The sequence below is a fragment of the Pelophylax lessonae genome (genome assembly GCF_965119305.1).
Source record: "Pelophylax lessonae genome assembly, chromosome: 6".
Lineage (NCBI taxonomy): Eukaryota > Metazoa > Chordata > Amphibia > Anura > Ranidae > Pelophylax > Pelophylax lessonae.
Genome location: NC_138773.1, coordinates 184,216,637 through 184,239,124, shown reverse-complemented (window position 1 = coordinate 184,239,124; position 22,488 = coordinate 184,216,637). Strand labels below are relative to the sequence as shown.

Genomic DNA, 22,488 nt, shown 5'->3' with positions numbered 1-22,488 from the left:
AGGGGTAGTGTGGTGGATTGGTTTTTATGTTGTAGTTAGTATTTTGAATCTTTTACATTGAGCTAGTGGAAGCCAGTGGAGGGATTGGCAGAAAGAGGAAGCAGCCACACATTTGTTAGTAGAGAGGATAAATCTAGCAGCAGCATTTATGATAGACTGGAAGAGGATAGCCTATGTAGAGGTAGGCCAATGAGAAGAGAGTTGCAGTAGTCTTCTATGCATTAAGAGAAAAAACCTTCTGGGTCACAGACTCGCCCCCTCACCCCCTTTTACTTATCTGAACCCCATTGTGATACAGTGCTGTACATAAGAACTGTGGCTCTCTTGGCTTTGTCCCTGCTCCCTGGGCAGATCTATAGCAGTGGGAGCCATTGGCTCTTGCTCCTGTCAATCAACTCCAGTGACGAGGGAGCGGGGGGAGGGCGAGCCCCATTGTTTGTGTCAATGGATGCAGCAGCTGGGCTCAGCATGAGTGCCCCCATGGGAATCGGTTTCCTGTGGGGGGTACCAGCAAGAGAGAAGGAGCCAGGAGCACTCGTGGGGGACCTGAGAAGAGAAGGATTGGAGCCGCTCTGAGCAAGTGTGAATAGACATGTTTGTTATTTTTAAAAAAAAGAAATTCCTTTACAATCACTTTATTTTAGAAATCGCACGTTGTTTTATTGCTAGGAAGTTCCATACAACTCTATATTTCTATTGCAGTATACAATTTTAAAGTATGCAAAATTGCATCTAAAATTATTGTTAGAATAACATAGACCCGCAGTCTTTAAAAAATGTAGTATAATGTATATTTACATTTTGTTTTGCATTTGTAGTCTGCAGAATATTAAAAGAATATTAAAGAAGAATAATAAAATCGACGTATTTATTATGAGATGTAATAATATTGAACGCCAGTTTGAAATGCTTTGCCCAAACAAGGCCATCAGGTATTAAGCAGATAGAAATATAAATTAAGAGTAATCTTGCTGAATTTGGTAAACATGAGATGTTGCTGAGGAGGGGGTATCGAGTACAGTCTCTCAACAGTGTAATCCCGCATGCACTCTTGCTAAATGTCTCTCTTGTACATTCCAGCCACAAAGAAGTCATGAGGTTTGCAGTGACAGGTATTACTGACAGTTATAAATGAGCAAATTTGTCCAAACTGAGATTTAACCAGGATCAGGAAAATCCACATATACCAGCAACCCACAAAGCTTTTCTGATGATCCCAGTAATCTAATATGGCAGTTGTTTAACTTCTATCGCTTCTTTGACATGACAGTGTCTGCTTCTCTATTGGATTTGTGTAAAGCTTTCCATAGGAGTGAAGGGGAATGAGGGTCATATTTCTTGCTATCCCCTGATATGTGATTTGTTTCACAACAGCACACAAAAGGTTTGATTAATCAAAAATCATCTGTACAGCAGCTCTATGCAATATTGATTCTAAGTACAGTGTCATTTTGAACACATCTGTCTGATTTTTCCTAGGGATGGGGTTCAGTCTAAACACAAGTTGTTTGGGCATTTGATGAATATCTGAAAATGTGTCTATTTTATGTGTTACTACTGTTATTATACATGACAGTTTCCTGCAGTCAATGGTTGTTAAGGATGCCAATGGGTATAGACACCATGAACTCCTTAACGTCACCGGCCCCATTCACTTACATGGTTGTGAATTCCCAGCCATATAAGCAAAGGAGCCAGGTTGGGGGTTCCCCTCAAAACTCATATTAGGCCCCCACTTCCCTTTAAATCTGACCTGGTGGTTGTGGAGGTCTTAAGGCAGGGGGCTTATCAAAATCTGTAAGCCCCCTTTAACCACTTTAAAACCGAGCCTATTTTTGACACTTTTTGTTACAAGTTAAAATCAGTATTTTTTGCTAGAAAACTACTTAAAACCCCCAAACATTATATATATATATATATATATATATATATATATATTTTTTATCAAAGACTCTGGAGAATAAAATGGCGGTCATTACAATATTTTTTGTCACACTGTATTTGCGCAGCGGTCTTTCAAATGCCATTTTTTTGGAAAAATTACGAAAAATCACATTTCACTGCATTTAAAAAAAACTAAACATTAAAGTTAGCCCATTTTTTTGTATATGGTGAAAGATGATCTAACGCCGAGTAAATAGATACCTAACATGTTACGGTTTAAAATTGCACACACCCGCGGAATGGCGACAAACTACGGTCAATAAAAATCTCCATAGGCGATGCTTTAAACTTTTTTAACTGTTACCAGTTTAGAGTTAGAGTGTAGCTCTTTTTTTTTTAATTATTGCTCATGCTCTGGCGATTGTGGTGATACCTCACATGTGTGGTTTGAACAGCGATTTCATTTGCGGCACGACTTCAGTATACGTTTTCTTTCATGCGCAAAAAAACGGTAGCTAGAGGCATCATCCCAGTACAATCATTTAAAGTCAGCCGACGTAGGTCTACGTGGCTGGTCGTAAAGTAGTTAACAATAAGGAGGCACATAAATACCACTTCCTCATGGGAGTAAGGGGCCCATAGTACTCTTACTGAATCACAAAATATGTAATGTTTTTTTCAAGATTTTAATAAAAAAAAAGTTTTAGAGTGTACATCTATATGCTGCTATAGCAGCCAGAAGTGTGTTATATTTTGTAGAGCAGGTGAGGGAGACCAATAAAACTAGTAAATCAGTATTACGTCATTTGTGGGCTCAGTTCTCGCTTTCCTCGGCCTCTGTGGTCGGGGAAGATAATAATGGAGCAAGATCTGTACTCCATTAGCTTCAGTGAAAGGCAGGTGAGGCGTCAAGATTTTACTAGACCCCTGATGCCTCACAGCAAGATGCTATCACGTAAGGGACTATTGACCTCTTATGTGAAAGCAATAATTTTAACTGTGAAAAAAATAAAGGTAAAAAGTAAAGTTACATGTTAAAAAAACACACACAACATTTTAAAGTCCCCTGCCCCCACATACATGCTCATAAAGCATAAACACATGTGGCTGTTGTGCCTACTTACAAAAACAACAATTGCACTACACATGTTCACATTGCCTTGAGCATCAGAGTCAAAGTAAAAATTCTACGGCCATCACTCACAGTTAACTCTATACTGTTAGCATGTAAGGGCTTTTAGCCTATGGACAATTTTGAGTGCCAAGGTTTGCTGCCCATTCATGGGAGTGCGCAATTTTAAAGCTTGACATTCTGGGTATCTATTTACTCTTTGTCATCTCACCTTTTATATTTTAGCCCCGGTTCACACTACTGCGTGTGCGGGGTTCGCATGTCATGTCGGAACGCACTGCTCCGACATGACATGCGATCAGCTGTGCGGTGCGAGTATAGCCATACAGTTTGTATGGCTAAATTCGCATCGCACCCGCAGCAAACACGCACAGGAGGCATTTTTGCTGCCGCATCAGGATCGGATCGCACAGCGGTTCACACTTGTGCGATCCGATCCTGTGCGAACTGCACGATCGCACTGCGATATGCGATCAAACTGGGGGTGTCGTTAAGATTACATTGACACCCCCAGCGGATCGCATATGGCAGTGTGAACTGCCGGGGGTGCGTGTGCGATGCGGGAACAGGCTGCGAATTCGCAGCCTTCCCGCATCGCATCAGTGTGAACCGAGCCTTAGGAACAAAAAAAAAAGGTAATTATATTTGTGTAATTACCCTAGAGATACTGCCAATGCCATTAAGAACATTCTTCAGCATAATAAAAAACAAGGAGTCTGTCTGGGATTACATAAAGAGACAGAGGGATTTTAAGCAGCCTACAGCCACATGTGGTTAGTCTTGCAAATGGTTTGGAACAACCTACCTACTGAGTTCCTTCAAAAACTGTGTGCAAGTGTACGTAGAAGAATTGATGCTGTTTTGAAGGCAAAGGAAGTCATAGAAGCACAGCTTTTCAGCCTGATATCTACAACACTAAATACAAGCTTGGTTGACCCCAAGACTGAAAAGCTGTGGTTGGATGAGTCTGGTAGCAGCATACATGATAGACTGAAGGGTGGATAGCCTGCAAAGAGGCAGGCAGGCAGGAAGGAGTTGCAATAGTCAAGGCTGCAAGGGAGATAACAAGGGAGTGAATGAACAGTTTAGCGGTTTTATTTATCAAAAGGGGCATATTTTGGAGACGTTACAGAGGTAAAGTTTACAAGATTTAGGCAGTAACTGGATTTGGAGCTGAAAGGACAGGTCAGAGTCCAAGATTACACTCAGTACCCTGGCATGAGGGGAGGGAATCAAGGGACTCATCGTTGTGTTACTGGTTGTTAATGGAGAAGTCGGGAGGGGGCACAGACAGGGACACAGGCAGGGGAGGTGACAATATTAGGAGTTCAGTTTTAGAAAGAGTGATTTTGAGGAAATGGTGTGACATCCATACTAATATGTTGAATATTAAAGGGTAACTCTTTATGGGAAAAAATAGCAAATAAAAAAAAAATAATAATATAGCATATACAACTGCAACACGTCATATTGTAATTGAATGTAATTAAAAATTACCTTTCCTTTCCAATCTGCAGCGCTCTAATTTTCTGTAAAATGCAATGCAATATGGCTACCTAGAGGCGGTCTGTACCCTGATGGTGTACAGAACTCCCCCCAGGTATGTAATTTCCTGCTTGTGTGATTGGCTTACTGATTTTTCCAGAAGTCTGCACTAAGATACAAATTCAATTTTAGGCATTCTCTAGAACAAAAATGTAATTTTCGGCCAGATACTCTCAAAGTAAAATCCCATTTAAAGGGATTTAGACACAGTAACTTTCCTAACTCGAGCCCTGCAGGTGCAGCAGCTGACTGATAATTATAAAATCACTCCCATAAAGATTTACCTCGTATATGGACACATAAAAACAAACCGCTATTTCTTCAGAATAAGAAAAGGTAGGAATCTACAACAAAGTTTGTTACAATCCTTGCATTGTACATTGATCACCCAGAGGGAAATATTTTTGTTGAACAAAAGTGGAGTTACTCTCTAAGTTAGCAATGCAAGAGGAGACTGAAGGGGTGAGATGAGGAGTAGAGAGATAGATTTGGGTGTCATCAGGATAGAGATGTTATTGGAAGCCGCGGTAGTATATCAAGTAACAAAAGGAGGAAGTGTAGATGGAGAGGAAAATGGGCCCGAGGACAGAATCTTTGGGGAGCAGACAGAGTTGTAAGCAACACTGAAGGAAAACTGTGATAGGTAGAAGGAGAACCAGGATAGAGCAGAGTCTTGGAGGCCAAGTGGTCAACAGTATCAAAGGCAGCAGAAACATCAAAGAGTAGGAGTATGGGGTAATGGCCATTGGTTTTAGCAGTTAGTTAATCGTTAGTGACTTTTAGTAGGGCAGTTTCTCTGGAGTGTTGCGAGCGAAAACCAGACTGTAAGAAGGTTGTTGTCAGTGAGGTAGGAACAGTTGCTATTATTTTGCCATTTCTGAACAGATATTTTGCTTTTTAAAGCATTATATCCATAAAAATTGAAGTGTAAATTCACTAGATGAAGTAATTTTCTGCAGCAATGTGCACATTAGCTATAACATTGCTTATCCGTATATGAAGAAAGTGTTGTGACGGTGGTGGGTATCAGTCCCCTGGCCTTCTCATCCAACTAGTGACCAAAGACCAGGCAATCTCACACCCTGCCGTCACTTGCGCAACAATGCCACTCTCAACTGCCCCCGGCACACAGATTGTCCAGCTTGCGGGACCACAATCTAGATGCCAGCAGGCTGAGAGCAATTGTCACCGGGCTAATTAAACCATTAACCCTTTCTCTGCCACCACCTCTACGTTATGATGAGCCCAGAGGACGCTCATAATTTTAGAAATACCAATTATGACTTTAGAATAATCATCTGTAACACACACTGTCACCTCAGACAGGAATGTTCAGGGGAGTTATTCTATACAGTAGCGCTCTTTCAAGAGGCAGGTTCTTTGGTTAGCTTGCGTTAAAAGGTTAGAGACAAAATTAACACTTTTCAAAATAAGGTTTAATTATAAAAAAGGTTAAAATTGGTGCAAATAAAAATATTTACAGAAAAATGGGTTACAAAGAAATAGAGACACAATACAGCAATTTAGAAGAATCGATAAAGAATTAGAAATGAAAATACTTGCATTCAAAAGTCCTGGGTGTTTCAGAGTTTCAGAGGCTGAACATGTGTGATCGGTTCTTCCCTTCAGCGATGTTACTGCTTGATGTTAAAATTGAGAACTGAGAGCTCCCTCATCTTCCCTCTTTTTCTCTGACCCCCAGGAGGTGTCACCAGAAGTACTTGACCAATAAACACTGGGGCCATGGGCGGCCTCGGAGGCTCATAAAATGCTAAGGGACCTCCCTTTTAGACAGATTTTTTAAGAGAATTCATATCTTGAACTATGTAATGGTTACATTCTTGAAACTGATATTTTATTGTACGGCATAGAATTTCACATCCATGGACACCAAACACAGGTTATATCATAATAACCTCTGACCCGTAAAGCATCTGACCGCTAGCTTGTCTTCCCAAGGAGTGAACATGATCATGTTTGATCTTAATTCGATCGGTATTTTATGTGGCATTCAAATATATACTTTTTGTTAATAAGTTATGTTCCTATCTGCATTTATAAATTGGGTATAAATTGTTGGATGTAGGTGTTACATTTTAATTAACTGGGCTTGTGGAATTTACAACGCAGCCTGCTAAGACAAGGTTTGCTTCCTTTATGACCCGGCATCTGCCAGGGTCTGTTAAGATAAGGTTTCTTTGAAGCTTGCATACTGATTAGGATAAGGTGGGGGGCTAATTTAGTTCGAGGGAGAGAGAGGGGGGAAGGTAAATCTCTCTGAGTACACATCTGCTGGCTACAGCTTTAAACAAAATGGTCGCCTGTGTCACTGGACAACATGGATGCCCGTGATGACAAAATGGTGTCCCAGCGCACAACACCATTACAAGTATAATACTATGTTGCCTCTACTTAACAGAGTAATCCAATAATATATGTTAAATCAACACTCTGTATAAATAATTATTACTGCATCAGTGATAAAAAGTCCTTATATACTGTAAGTCCAGTATGCAGTTAACTATGCAATTCTGTGCTCATTCCATATTCAACTAGTGTGCCACATGTGATCTCCCACTATCCACACTATGCTCTCACTTCCTTTATTGACCTACGTATCAAATAGGTCAAATCCAGCCATCCCCTTTAAGGTATAGTGAACTTCGGACCTCCACTCTGTTCTCCACAACTCAGCATGAAGACCTTTTATTTCCTCCAGATTTAACAAGCCTTGTCAGTATTACTTGCATCCCTATTCTACAGAAGGTTCTTTAACTCTTTCTTTCTTTCATCACATTCATAAGTTACCACTCAAAACAAACCTAGAACCATGATGGCGCTCTCCATAAAAACAACTATTCTTTATTAAAATGATAAAACTCCCATTTTAAAGTATACTTTATCGGGTGCACTGCAGAATCACAGCTTGCATATTGCCTCCTTAAGATGCCACTATATTGGGAATACCACCAGTCCTAAAGCTTTACCTAGAGGTGTAATCATTCCTTTAGATCTCAAAAGGAAGATGGAGGTACTAAAAAACATCATAATAAATGCGATATGAACTCTTCAAACTATTCAGTGAGGGTCATCCTTGTTTGGTATGCCCCCACCTTTAAAAACCATGGTGGTCTGTATGAATGACCTTCATGCTATTGAGATATACTCCTCACTTTCTTTTTCTAAAACGCTAAAACTGAGAAGACTGCTCACTTTTGGAAACTTACTTTGGGACTTTTGTTTATGATTTTCTGTGCACTTATATGTTCAATTAATGCCTATTTATATAGTGAAGTTTATATTATGCACATCACCTGGTATAGGCACTGTATAATTTTTATAAGCACTGCACCTGCGCCTTTGTTTTCTCAGTCCTGATGCCTGCCTTACTTCTCAGTGCAATGACATCACTGGATCTGCCCCATACATTGCGTCAGGATCCCAGAAGAAGTCACGTAATTGTAGGTCCAAAAAAGGGGTGAGAGTATAGTGTGTGAGAGTATAGTGTGGATAGTGGGAGATCACATGTGGCATACTAGTGTAAATATATTATGGACTGAGCACAGAAATGCATCATTAATTGCATATTGGTATATTATATGGACTTTATACAGTATTATTGAGGCATTTGGGGATTTATACAAATAGCATGTTAATTTAAATTAATGTTTTGGATCATTCTGTTATATTTGGAGTTTTTCTATTTACATGATATAATATGCAGGATCATTAATTTTAATATATTGATTACAATATTGCACATACTGTATATTTTCTAGTAGGCAAGATCGGTTTAAAAAAAATAGCACTTAGGGATATTTTGGTATATATTTTCCAGCATTCAGGATTATTTAGTTTATACTGTGTTTAGTGGTTGGTTTTCATATAGTACGGATGGAAACAGTGGCGCAGCATTTTTTTGGAAGCAGATTGCGTAAATATTACACAGAAACGTGAAACCATGGCTTGAACTAGGCAAGCCAGACACTGTGTTCCCTTATAAAGTTAATGTTTTACCCATGGGATTAAAGTGTATGTAAAGAGTATGTGAAGCCATTTTCATTTAGCTTTGCAATGTCCATCCCACATTGGGGAAATCCTAATTTGTTTGGTGACCACCATAAAAATTAGGATTTCCCATCACTTTCTATTCTGTTGACAGTGGTCACAAGGGCAGCTAAGATGAACATTAAATCTGATAAAGTTTGTAGCCCTTCTTCACTCTATCTAAAATTAAAAAGAAGTCTTACGATGTTAAAGATTTTAAACTTGCTGTTAAACTATTTTTTTTTTTTTACCAGACATGAAATGAATGAATCTCTCTAACAGAACCTCAAATGTCAGTAAACCTGAAAGAAGAAATTTTAATCCTTTTCTACCCTATTTAACATAAAAAAAAAAAAAAAAATTAAAAAAAGTTTTTGTTACCAATACACTTTAATATAATAGGACTTCTTCTCACATTGTAAAACGCAGCATTAGTGTATAAAAACACATATAATATACTTCTTATACCTTAGCTTTCATATTCAAGGGGATGAAGTCACTATCCTTCCGACAAGAATCCAAAGAATGTTGAACACCCAAAATCTGATGGGGTGATGCCCTAGCACTGTACATGAGAATCTTTTTATTAAATTTGGGATATGCAGCATTAACTGGGATCTCACTGGAAGGATAGTGACTTCATCTAGGCACCACAGGTGAAAGCTGCGGTACGATAAGTACGTTTAACCTCCCTGGCGGTATGATTCTGTCAGGAATTCGGTACAATTCTTTTCATGGAAATTTGGCGTTATGTATTATAGGCCTACAATTCTTAGTAATTACTGACTTAAACCTGACCAAAACAAGACTCTAGTAGACATCCCAGATGTGATAAATTTGAAACACAAACGCATGAATTATAATCGAATCAATAATATAATTTTATTATATAATATATAATATATATAATAAAATTATATTATTGATTAGATTATAATTCATGCGTTATATATTATATATATATATATGTGTGTGTGTGTGTGTATATATATATATAACGCATGAATTATAATCGAATCAATAATATAATTTTATATGTGTGTATATATATATATATATATATATATATATATATATATATATATGTGTGTGTGTAGGTATATAGGTATATATATATATATATATATATATATATATATATATATACATATATATACATATATATATATAATATAAAATGTGTTTGTGTTTTGTGCAACCTTTTTTTTTTTTTTTTTGAATTTCCCTCCCTAGTTCCGCTCCGATGCAGCATTGCTGCTGCAGGGAACGGAACTAGGAAGTCCTCCTACCGACAGACGAGCTCATCGCTGGATCGCCAGGATAAGGTAAGACACTCCGCTGCGCTGTCTGCATAGCTCTGCCCATTCACCCCGAGCGTGACTCGGGTATACCGATAATAGCAGGAAATTCCTACCCCGAGTCACGCTCGGGTTTACCGCTAGCGTGGTTAAGAACTACTAGTGTTTTTTAAACAATAATTCTTATTTGCAACGGTAACGGGGACCCTAAAAAATTACGTGGACTCTGCTTTTTTAATGTAAGATCTACTTTAATGTGCACAGTCTATGTTCATGAATACGTTTATTATTCCTAAACAGTAAATGAGCTCTAAAGTCAGTCTTCCCTGAGCTCTCTAGCTGCTATTAATGTTAAGTTATTAATTCTCAATGGACCGCAGGGATCACAACAAAGACTGAAGTTTGGTTTCAGTGTGTTTCTAATACCTTATAAAACATCTGCTGGTTGTTTAGATTAGTTAGCTAGCAAGCTGGCAAGACCTGAACTCCTAGAAAATGCAACTATTTTAAAAACATGTGTCTTGACCTTTAAAGTGGTTGTAAAGGCTAAAGGTTTTTTACCTTCATGCATTCAATGCATGAAGATAAAAAAACCCTTCAGTGTACAGCTCTCCCCTCAGCCCCCTCTCATACCTAAGCCTGATCTTGATCCAGCAATGTGCACAAAAGCCAAGGTTCTCCCAGGTCTCTTCCTCCTCATTGGTTGAGATGCAGCAGCAGAAACCATTTGCTCCCGCTACTGTCAATCACAGCCAGTGAGGCCGGAGCAGGGTGTTGAGCCGCATTCTCTGTGTCTTATGGACACAGAGAGCCGGCTCAGGAGGGAGCATGCACGAGTGCCCCACTAGCAAGCGGCTTGCTATGGGGGCTCTTGGCAAGAAGGAGGGGACTTGAGAAGAGGAAGATCAGGGCTGCTCTGTGCAAAACCATTGCACAGAGGAGGTAAGTATGACAAGTTTGTTATTTTTTTTTTTCACATTTTCTTTACAAAAGCTTTAAAATATATTTTCTTCACAATGCTTAAAAATACAGAGATAAAGGACTTGTTTTAAAGTGCCTTTTCTGCTTATTCAGAATGTTTAAACACGTTAGCGCGCATAATATTGGAACAGGTTCACTTATTTATTTATTACAGGTACTTGTATAGCTCTTTACATATATATATATATATTGTACATTCACATCAATCCTTATCCCTCAAAGGGTGTACAATCTAAGGTTTATTCATACTAGAGCCAATTTAGCTAATAGCATGTCTTTGGAGCATGGAAGGAAACCAGGGTACCTGGAGGAAGCCCACACAGACCTGTCATCTGCCTGCCCAGTGGGGATAAACGGAGCGATCCCCGCTAAGCTAGCGGAGTCTGTGAAAATGGATTGGACCAGGTGAAAGGGGCCTTAAAGCCCAGCACCAATTTTATTTTTTCCTTTTGTCAACCAAGTATTGTTAAAAAAACAGCTCAGTTTACAATACTCACCTTCAACCTGAAGCTGTAACTACAGTCCCCCCTTTTGGCAACAAGATGCCCTATCAGTGCTCACATTGTATGGATGCAAAGAACAGTGCTGATGTCTTGTCAGCACTGTTTCTGTATTATCCAGGACCACCTACCATTGGGAGAAGATTAAAGAAAACAAACAACCTGCTCATCAAGTGACCATCCCGAAGACATCAGAAAAAGATATGTAAAATCACTAAGCCTAAAATACCACTTGCAGGTGTCTGCTTCTGGTAAGAATCAAAGCCGCCTAAAGCCAAATACTGTCCTTAGCTAATAACTCCTGATGCTGTATGGGTTAACAGCAGTCACTGCTACAGAGAAAAGCTGCACCCGCCCCCATCTGCTTTCTCTGCCATTCACAAAAATAGTTTATAACAAAACTATTATTGCCCCACAATACATTGCACACAAAATATACTAATCTTCAGCGTTCTCTATTCAACTTACAACACAACAATAACACAATTCGCAATTAGCGAATATTACTGAGTGCTGCAATCTTGCCACACAGTAGATGAAATCAGGCTATAAACCACAGCCCGCATATAAAAGATACCTCAGCTCATCCTGTAACTGAGCCTAAGGCAGGCCATACATGGAGCAAAATTTGCTTGATTCACACATCAACACAGACAATTTAAACAAGGGAATCCATCCCGCTGAGCCATTGTATTCTCCCAGTGGGGGGGGGGGGGGGGGCAAGGGAAGCCACCCCCGTCGGTAGAAGACAGTGATTGTTGCTAGCAGCTATGCCAGCTGCTAGCAATAATAGTATGTAAAATTCAGCAGGCTGGTTGTACCTACTGTAAGTTGATCGATCAGCTTGGAACATGCAGTCTGCCCATACATGGTTTGAATTTTGTCTGGTTCCTGCTGAATCACCCGGAATTGAAACCGTCTATGGCCGGCCTTATTTTTCACCTGGATAATAAATATTTGGTAGAAAACCATTCTCAGCTATATATATATATATATATATACAGTATACAAGGTTTACAGAACCTAATGTATACATTTATCAATGGAACATAAAGGATAAGCCCAACTGATAAGTATATTTTACAGGAGGATTTTGTATGACACAAAACGTGTCTATGTGTGTAAAACCTTGTAAGGCACACCTTTGCATAGATGAGTTATATTCACTTATACTTTATTTTTATGTGTATTTTTATCAATCAAGTTTAACCACTTTACCACCGGAGGATTTTGCTGTCTTACGTCTGGGCCACTTTTTGCGATTCGGCACTGTGCGACTTTAACTGACAATTGCGTAGTCGTGCGACACCATACCCAAGCGAAATGTACGTCCTTTTTTCCCACAAACAGAGCTTTCTTTTGGTGGTATTTGATCACTTGTGCGATTTTGATAACAATATTTTTCACATTTTTTTATATGAAATTCCCCCAAAAAAAATGTAAAAATCAAAATTTTTTAAAATTTTTGGCCAATTTGTTTTCTGCTACCTACGTTTGGTAAAAAAATCACAATAAGCGTATTTTGATTGGTTTGCGCAAAAGTTATTGCGTTTACTAACTAAGGGAAAGATTTCTGTCATTTTTGGTGTTTTTTTTTTAACGAGTAATGGCGGTGATCTGCGATTTTGTTTGCGGGACTGCGACATTGCAGCGGACAGATCGGACCCTTGACTGACATTTTTGACACATTTGGGGGTACCAGTGACATTACTGCAGTAATCAGTGCTATATATATGCACTGTTACTATAAAAATGACACTGGCAGGGAAGGGGTTAATTTTATTGGAGAGGGAGGGGTTAATATATGCCTGGTGCTTACTGACGTGTGTGGGGGGGGATGAGTGACACAGGGACAGATTGCATGTTCAGCTATGCTGAACCCTGCAATTTGTCACTGCCTGTCACTTAGGAGATTCGCCCGCTTGTGTTTTACACAAGCAGGTGGATCTCCACACTAGATCCTAGATCGCCGCTGCTCCTCCTCTGGCCCGACTCCCGCTGTGACTGAATACAGCGGGAGCGAGCTTCCGGCGGCGCGCGCGCGCCACCGAGAAAGGGGAGTGTCTGGCGACGTAGGTCTACGTCACCAGACAATAACGAACCACTTTGCCGCAGTAGAGCTCTAGTGAGCAGATGGCAAGTGGTTAAGAACCAAAAGGTCAAAGGTCAAAGTTTTTGTGGTTTTGGCAATCATTGGCACTCAAGCAACAAGTGGCAAATATGCATAAAGCATCAATGTAAAGCTTTGAAGATAAACAGCTGTGTAGGTGCAGGGAGTGCATAATGACAGGGAATCCAGTGTTCTATCACCTTGGAAGAATATATAGCGTGTGGGTTGGGAGCATTGGTGAGCAAAGACATGTAGAACTGCTCAGGGACATCACAGCCCGCATATAAAAGATACCTCAGCTCATCCTGTAACTGAGCCTAAGGCAGGCCATACATGGAGCCTTAGGCTCAGTTTCAGCTCTTCAATTGTAAATAACCCCAGTCCTTGAACCTGCAATCTAGAAACATAAACAGAACATGCAAACTCCAGGCAGGTAGTGGTGTGGTTGGGATTTGAACTAACGACTCAAGTGTTGCTAGGTAGGAGTGATAACCACTTAGCCATTGTGCTGCCCCTCTTAAGTATAAGCTTAAAATCTAAGGCTTAAATATAAGCCTACATTTTTAAGGCTTGTCAGACAGGACAATAGGCATGAAAACTTCAAACATAACAGAGTATAAAGGCCCGTACACACGTACCGATTGTCGGCCGTAAATATTTGGCCAACGTCCGATCGGCCGATTGTCGGCTTGTTAGTATGATGCTTCCGACAACCAACTGCAACTTTTCGACCGAACAAAATCTGGTCTGCATGCTATAAAATTTTTGTTGGCCAACACCAGAACGGCCGATTGTTCGTCAGTCAGTACAGATTTCAGCCGACAAAAGTCAGATGAGCAAGACTGGGCATGCTCAGAGAAGAAAAAACACACGGAAAGTTAACCATCACATGACATCACTTCTGAAGTTGGTTGTTGTTGGCCGACAAAATTCGTGTGCAGTCTTGAGCACTTTTCAACCAACACGACAGCACTGGACAAAAGACGGCCGATCGTTCGGCCAACAATCGGTGCGTGTGTACGGGGCATAACTCCTGATACACAAGAATGTAAGATGGAATACTTCATAGGCTATAACTAGATAACACAAGTATGTGTTTTTCAGATTGTGTCACTTAGTACAACCTGAGTTTTTTTAGTTAAAATAAAGTTACCAAGAATTGATTTCACTGACAGTTAAGACATTTTTTTTTTTGTCATCAGTAACAATTTTGTGGAGAACATTCATGATTTGAGTGCTTTCCAGCGGGAGGTTATGTAATGCATTTTGATGTTCTTTTCAGCTCAAGTGCTCTTGAGACTTGTTACTGACTTGATTTTTGCCATGTCACTGCTTCCTGTTTCCCTGTTAAAGGAAACAAGAACTGATATGTGAACAGCTTCCTTTTAAAAATGGTGGCTTTTTTTTTTCTTCTTCTTCTTGCTTACTTGGCCATGTATAAGTCTGTATGTAGAGATGCTACTTCAAACAAAAAAAATATATAAAAATATATATCCATGTCTTTATGGACCTTGCTTTGTGCACTGGTGCGCAGTCATGTTGGAACAGGCCAACCCCAACCTGTTCCACAAAGTTGGGAGCATGAAATTGTCCAAAATATCTTGGTATGCTGATGCCTTAAGAGTTTCCTTTACTGGAACTAAGGGGTCAATCCCAACCCTTAAAAAACAACCCCACACCATAATCCCCCCCTCCACCGAATGATTTGGACCAGTGCACAAAGCAAGGTCCATAAAGACATGGATGAGCGAGTTTGGGGTGGAGGAACTTGACTGTCCTGACCTCAACCCGATAGAAGACCTTTTGAATGAATTAGAGCACAGACTGCGAGTCAGGCCTTCTCGTCCAACATCAGTGTCTGACCTCACAAATGCGCTTCTGGAAGAATGGTCAAACATTCCCATAGACACACTCCTAAACCTTGTGGACAGCCTTCCCAGAAGAGTTGAAGCTGTTATAGCTTATATATATGACTGGGATGCCATTAAAGTTTGTGTGTGTAAAGGCAGGCGTCCAATACTTTTGGTAATATAGTGTGTGTGTATATATATATATATATATATATATATGTATATTTATATATAAACATTTTTAATATAGGAACATTGTGTAGTTTATGGAGACTTTTTTTTGCCTTTTCCTAGATAAATATGTTCTCGGGAAGCAAGTATTTTATTTTTTTTTTTTTTAAATATGTCTTTTGTTTAAACCTAACTTTATAATTATCCTTTAGAATTTGAGACTTTGTTTGATACACACGAAAATATTTTTAAACATAATTAAACAAATTAAATGTATTTGCAACCTAAAGCCTTTCCTCTTCTTTCTGCTTTTAAAAAAGACCTATTTTACCCACAATTCATTCAGTCTATCCACCCCTTTGCTTCTTTGGTAAGACACAGGTTAATTTTTGTTCTTATTCATGTACTACTTTAATTTTTTCTGCTAACTCATAGACACTTCAACCTGTGGAATAGATTGTGGGCAACTGTCTGTGCATTGCAAATGAGCACAGATTGGGAGGGACATAGGAGGAAAGGCTGTGTTACAGTGACAACTTGTTCCTTATTGCCCTATTGTAATACTTAAAAAGTATTTTTAAAACAAAGCAAAAATGTAAAATGTTGCAGCTTACCAATCCTTAAAGGGGTGGCACAACAGCAGTATAAATCTGTGAGAGGGTGGTGTTAGTTGCACTAGCAGATTTAGATGGACTGACAAATTAATAAAAAGCCTAATTTCTGCTAACACTTTTTCAGCAGATATAGCAACATTTTTTTTTTGTTTCTGGGTAAAGGAATAAATTAATAAAAGCTGTCGATTGTATGCACAATGTCAGAGTTAAATGAGTAGTCTTAACCTTCTAACTGCCACTTTTGCTGGACTTGATCTGCTGAAGAAAGTTGAGCAATAACAGACTTACTGTCTGAGTCAATATTTAAAAATAGAGAAAAAAATATATGTAAAAAAGGTGAAAACTAATGCAGCCACTACATCTAAAAATTGGTAAGCTACAAAGTATTTTTTTGTTTTTTGGATTTAAACCTGCTTTGATACAATTGCACACCAGGCAACATTACACTCATTAGAACTCAGACTGCAGCTTGACAACTCATACCACTTTTAAAAATCCTAAATAATAATTATATTATTTAATAGCTACTGTAAATTACTTAACAGAATCAAAGGAATTAAAAAAAAATAAACAATTCACTGTCAGTCATGTGATAACACAAAATTTGCATTGGATAATGAAACAATTGTTGTGCATTGTTATAAAGGATAAAGTTCACTTACATGAAATGTAAACTTCAGTGGGGTACACCTGTAAATACAGATTGTAATTAACATATAGGTCTGAGAGATAAAATAAAGCAAGAACACTGTTCAGTTTGGCTAATACATCAGGTCCAGTTGTTACTTGGAAAAAAGGTTCAGTCCAGTAATGCAATACATGGGTGATAACGCTGGTTAAAAATGGGTGTCCACCCATTCTTTTATCCCCAGCTTTAATTTTTTTATTACTTTAAAAAAAAAAAAAAAGTGTACCTGGGTAGAGCAAAAAACATAATAGAAAATGCCCCAACAGACTCTCGAAATAGTCTGCACAAACATCCTCATTAAGATTCTACTTTTCTATCTCTTCTACATTTTAGGTTGAAAATAGAGGTTTTGTTGCATACATATTCAAATACATGCGAGGGCACACTGCTGCTTCAAGTCTCTTCTGTAAAATGCGGTATCAAATGCTAAACTGGGCTATCTTTTTTTATTCTTGGTAAACACTTACAGAGCTTGAATGTACAAAATGTACCCCTATATGGAAATCAATAAAGAGAGACAAATTCACAGTGTTAAGAAATCTCTATGAAAGGTTGGAGGGAGGAAGTGGTCTATCCATAGGGTCTAGGCATTATTAAATGTATCCATGTAACCATTTAATTGTGCAGTAAGCTTTTCAAAAAAACATAGTGTGAGACATAACAGTAACAAATTGTCAAAGGGAGAGTGCAAGGGTCCTCCAGGATTCTTTTTGCAACTGTGAAAATATGTAGAAACAATTCGGACTGATTTGGGGTATATCCGAGTGGCTTTGTTTTATTAAATAGAGTTTCATAGGGGTCCTTACAGAGTGGGGTCTCTGCATTACATTGATCTTTCTGTATATCTTGGACCAGTGTCACGTCCCTTATCTGAGGCCAAGGTGCTGAGAGGGCTCCCCTTGCGGCTGAAGGTGGTACAGGAGGTGTAGTGCCCGAAGAAGCACAGGTTGCCAGCAGGGTGTTGAAGAACTGGGCCGGTGAACCCCTGGTGGATGCTGGAGATGACGGAATACACAGCAAGAAAGATGTCTCTCGGGAACTCCAGATGTACTTGACAAACTTGTGCACACAGGAAGCAGTAGTAGAAGCCAGGCTGAGGATGAAACGTGGATAGTCATCTGGGGACAAGGCATGTAGCGGGAACAGGAACATGGCCTAGATCACAGCAGGAGAGCAGGCAGGTAGTAATAGCAAAGTCCGTAATATTAGCCGGGGTCATACACAAGAAGGCAGGCAGGCGAGTATTAGAGGAGTCCATGAGGCAAGCCAGGGTCATACAAGGGTGATCAAACAGGAGCAAGGTAGGTAAGAAGGCCAGAGGGTCAACGTCAGGAAAAGGAGCTCAAACAGGTCAGGAACAAGTCGGGTCACAACAGGGAATCCAAGGAAGGTACACAGAGGCTCAGGAACTCAGGAAGGCTGACAACAATCCAGCAATCTGGTGGAACCCACTGCAGTCTGTTATAGGCCAGAGAGTGGCTGCATCTGTCAAGCATTGCATGCGCTATTGCGCACAGACGTTTGCCAATTTGCGCTATCGCGCATTTGCATTCACTTCACTGTTCCTGCCTCATGGCGCACAGGGATGTGCCGGATGCGTCCATTTCTTCTATTGGCAACATTGCCAATTCCCCTACGGTTATTTCCCTGACAACCAGTAGCACTTCACAAATCTAACATTAATACCAGATATGGGTAAAAATGCCCAAATGTTTTACAGCCCCTGAAATAAGTATAAGATATATCAGAGGGGTTCTAGCAATCCTAGTTAGGACTGAATATCATCTTATGAGTAGTTTGTTTCTAGAGCTAAGACAGTACTGGGGCTCTTTTAAGTGGAAGTCCAAATGTAATACATGTCACTTTTGGCCACTGCACCCCCTAAGGGGATAGTCCTTTTGGAGATATGGAAATTATTTAAAACCAGAGGGGTATTACAGTTTGAAGACTGTGATTAGGCTACAACTGGTCTAGCTGCAAAATGATGCGGACCTTTAAATACTGGAGCAAATGTTGGGTTTATTATAATGATCAATAAGGGAGAGTGGGGATAAATGAGACCACTAGATAATTTGATGTCCTTCAACATCTTCAAAGAATGACCAGGAATGTGATTAGAGAAATGGAAATACCACTGATGTAGTAGCTAGAAGTGATTATTCATTGTCACTAGGCTGCTGAGGTAAGCATCTATAGAAACCCACAGAGGAACACCATCGGTTGCATGCCAAAGTGAAATCTGTCCTATCTGAGCTGCATCATATTGCATTTTCGAAGTAAGTGCTTATCACATGAAAACATATTCTTTGCCTGTTTTGACAACACATACAATTGTATAGCAACTTTAACACTAAACATTGACTAAATCCCTTTAATTAAATTTAAATGAGACTACAGCGACTACAATGTAAAAGTTATCTAACTTCTACATGCAAATGCTAAGCAACGATAACAGCTATAATGTAATAGAAAAACAGGCACTATGTCACTTAGCTTTTGTTAATTAGCAGTGCACGTATTAAAATTGAGCTGTATATTTGTTGTATTAGAAACTTGCAATCATACATGCTAGGGCTTAAAAAGCTGTGCCAGAAGATTACAGCTGACTTAAGTGTTTGCTGTTTTCTCTAAAGAACAAAACAGAAAGCATGCCAAATTTAGTAAAATATAAATATGTCATTATATCAAGTACATTATTTATCACAGCAGTGCTCTGTGAAATTGCTAAATTTGCCTGGTTATCAGCATATGTTTCTCTTTTCATAAAGATATTCACCCCACTTGCCTGCTTAATAGTAAAATATGCTGTTATTTCTTGCAAACACATCCATATTTAGTGAAAGTTCCATTCTTCTAAAAATGCATTCTTCCTGACATAAATGGAAAGTGCATTTGAAGTTAGTGCCAGGTTTGCTTGAACTAAATATCCTTTTCCAAGTAGAGGAAATCTTTCTAGATTATAATTTAACTATCTGCAGAAATTAGGAAATTGCTTTTGGTAACTGTGTATCTGGCATTAGAAAACTATGCTGAGGTTATTCATCTGGTGCCATAAAGGCTAAATGTATTCTGAGTTCCACAAAATAGAATACTATTACAAGATCAGGTCTAATATACATGATTTTACCAAAAGTATTAGGCCGCCTGCCTTTACTTGCACAAGACCTTTAATGGCACCCCAGTCTTAAGTCCCGTACACACGCAACAATTATCGGCAGGGAATTATCGTCCAACGACCGATCTGCCGATTTTCGGCTTGTTAGTATGATGCTTCCGACAACCAACTCCGACTTTTTGGCCGAAAAAAATCTGGTGTTCAGTACAGATTTCGACAGGGAAAAATCTAATGAGCAAGTCTGGGCATGCTCAGAGAAGAAAGAACACAAAGAAACCAAACCAACACATGACATCACTTCTGAAGTAGAATTTTGTTGGACGAGAAAATTCGTGTGCAGTCTAGGCACATTCCAACCAACAAAACACCACTCTGGACAAAAGACGGACGATCGGTCGGCCGATAATCGTTGCGTGTGTACGGGGCTTTAGTCTGTAGGGTTCAATATTGAGTTGGCCCACCCTTTGCAGCTATAACAGCTTCAACTCTTCTGGGAAGGCTGTCCACAAGGTTTAGAAGTGTGCCCAACGCCCCACCCTGTTACATAGACTGTGGTCTTGCCCCCTCATTTCGAAATTCTGGGACCAGGTGGAGACCTTATCACTACAAGTCACAGGACTGCAACCTGCCAAGGATCCTTTCCTTCAACTGTTTGGATTTATGGATGGACTCCCTTTGTCGGCCCCTGGGACTCACGACAAGCATAGAAACTCGATACTCAGGAGACATAAACCCTGGATTGCCACATGCTATATGATTGCTAGACGAGTCATTCTCCGCCACTGGGTGTCCCCCACCGCTCCAACAGTCTCAGAAGTCAACACTGATCTGAATGCCCTACTCCATAAGGAAAATCTGGACATGGTTCTTAATAAGACAGATCCTCACAGATTCTGGAGGAAATGGTCGGCCTACTCGGATGTACAAGCCTTCACCCACCTTGCCCGCAGCCCAAACGGATTTCACCTTTCCCCTAGGTCTAGAGGAGACCCTCCCCCATAGTTTCATAGTCTATTCAAACTCTTTTTACTCTACATGACAGGATGTTTGTAGAATTATCGAACTTGCCTGCACTGTTCTTTTTATTACCCCATACCACTCGGACTCCCCCCCTCCCCCCTAGTTGTACTATTAACTTAGTACTCGTGTATGCATCGAAATTTGTCTAATTTTTCTCCCCCCCCTTCCGACCTCCACATGTGAGGGGATGTTTATACCGCTTTAACATGCTGTTGCCATGATACGCCCGCGTATCTGCATTACTCTCTCTCCCCCTCCTCCTCCCCCCTTCCTCCTCCTCCCTCACCTTTCCCCCCCACCCCCCCATTGTTCCTGCCTCCTCTCAATGGTGCAATTACGGTTCTATGTTGTGATATTGCTATGTTTTCACCTTTCCAAAGTATGTGTAATTGCACGGCATTGTTGTTCATTTTTCGAGTTTTGTTATGCTTTTGAAATATCAATAAATACTTAATTAAAAAAAAAAAAAAAGATTGCATATTCACCTGGCCTCGCGTTGTAACAGTTTCCTGTCAAAATTACCTCCCCTAGGGTCCTCCTGTACCTTCTCCAGAACTGTAAACAAAACCACAGATGTATCATGATTGTGTTTGAGGGTCACATGCCTACCAATAGGAGTATATAGAAGAGTTTTCCTGATGTAGTAGATATGATCGTATATCCTTTTCCAAAACGTCCTAATTGTTTTGTCAACATAGAACGCCCAACATTGACAAAACATGATGTAAACAACGCCAGGAGTTTGGCAATCAACATATTGATTTATTTTGTGTGTATGACCATTTGGTAGAACAAAAGATGGCCCTTCAAGGATCCATTTGCAATAATCATATGCACCAAATTTGTCCTTTTTTTTAAAAGATATTGTGCAATACATGTTGATATTTTAATATCTGTGTATAGTCCTCCTTTTGGTACCAGTAAAGTCCAACATTCTGTCCCATTTTGTCCCCCCTTTCCAATTTTTTTGTTTGATCCTAACTTTTGTTGTTCTAAAGAAATAAATGTTTGTTTGCCTGTATCCATGTGCTCTGTGAATCTGTATGGGAGTGGTTTTATAATAATCAATCAAGCTACAGCACCTGCAGGGCTCTAATGAGGAATTTCGGCAAGGCCCCCCTTGCAGTGGGGTTGCCCTCGCACTGCACGGCTTAAATGCTGCCTAGGACTAGGGGATGGGAAAGCAGCTTTCCTTGCTCAATCCTCCACTCCTGCAGCAACCATGTGCTTCCCTGCACTCCAGTGACAGACTATTCCTCGACGTTTTCATATCAGGTATAAGACTATGGGTTCTCCATTGGTTTTTGTGAAGTCCGCGGACCTGCAGGCATAGAGGAGAAGAGGCTATGGGGGACCACACTTGTAGCACAGAGAATAGCCTGCAGGATCAGTTGAGTAAAAGTGCTTCTCTTGTTCCCCTAGACCAGTAATGGAGAAGCCTGGCACCTCAGATTTTTTATAACTACACTTCCAATGATGCTCATGCACTCTGTAGTGTAGTTGAGCATCATGGGAAATGAAGTTTCCAAAACA

General features: G+C 39.8%; 1 protein-coding gene across 2 annotated transcripts in view; it reads left to right on the top strand.

Moving 5' to 3' along the window:
• GULP1 (GULP PTB domain containing engulfment adaptor 1) overlaps positions 1 to 22,488 on the top strand; it is a 788,491-nt gene that overhangs the window by 57,436 nt on the left and 708,567 nt on the right. The gene's annotated exons all lie outside the window — the stretch shown is intronic.